An 831-nucleotide genomic window follows, 5' to 3' on the forward strand; every position below is an offset into this window, starting at 1 on the left:
TCATCGGATGGCAGAATATGCAGCAGCTGTTTGGGGCGTGTCACAGTCAGGTGCCATCTGTGCAAAAACGCTGTAAAATGTCAGATCCTTGCTATTTCCAGTCCACTTTTATACAAAAACATGAATTTCTTCTTATTATGCAATTTGAACATTTTGTTTATCAAACTTAATCCAAATTGTTAATGTCAAGGTTTCCCCTAACAATGTTTTAAAGTTAGAAATAAATGTAATGCTATCAAGAGATCAAGGGTTTAGAAATTGGATTAATTTGGTTTTCAAAGGAGTGTAAGCCGATGGAGCTGGCATTGTCAGGGGTGTTGGGGGAAATGGACAACTCATCTGTGAAGACGGATCTTTCATGTCCACCGAAGACCTCCAGATTAAATCTTTCATCACACTGTCCTGCCCTGATTTATGTCGCCTATGTAGATTGCAAAGCTATTCACGAGCAAACTGCCTTTCAGCTATGCATGAGCAGAGGCTCACTGCTGCTGATCGGCAACTGTAAGTGTGTGTGTGTGTGTGTGTGTGTGTGTGTGTGTGTGTGTGTGTGTGTGTGTGTGTGTGTGTGTGTGTGTGTGTGTGTGTGTGTGTGTGTGTGTGTGTGTGTGTGGCCTAGCATTACTATACTTGTGGGGACCTACATCTGTTTACACAGTCACGTGTGGGGACTCGCTTATGGGGACAAAATGGAGGTCCCCATAAGGGGAATCATTAATTTTAGGGTGAAGACTTGGTTAGGCGTTAGGCATTAGGGTTAGGTTAAGGGTAATGGATAAGGTTAGGAATGTGTTGGTTATGGTTAAGGTTAGGATANGTCGTGCCGTTGGC

The sequence above is a fragment of the Notothenia coriiceps genome, unplaced genomic scaffold, assembly GCF_000735185.1.
Source record: "Notothenia coriiceps isolate Sejong01 unplaced genomic scaffold, NC01 NC01_scaffold00000339, whole genome shotgun sequence".
Taxonomy (NCBI): domain Eukaryota; kingdom Metazoa; phylum Chordata; class Actinopteri; order Perciformes; family Nototheniidae; genus Notothenia; species Notothenia coriiceps.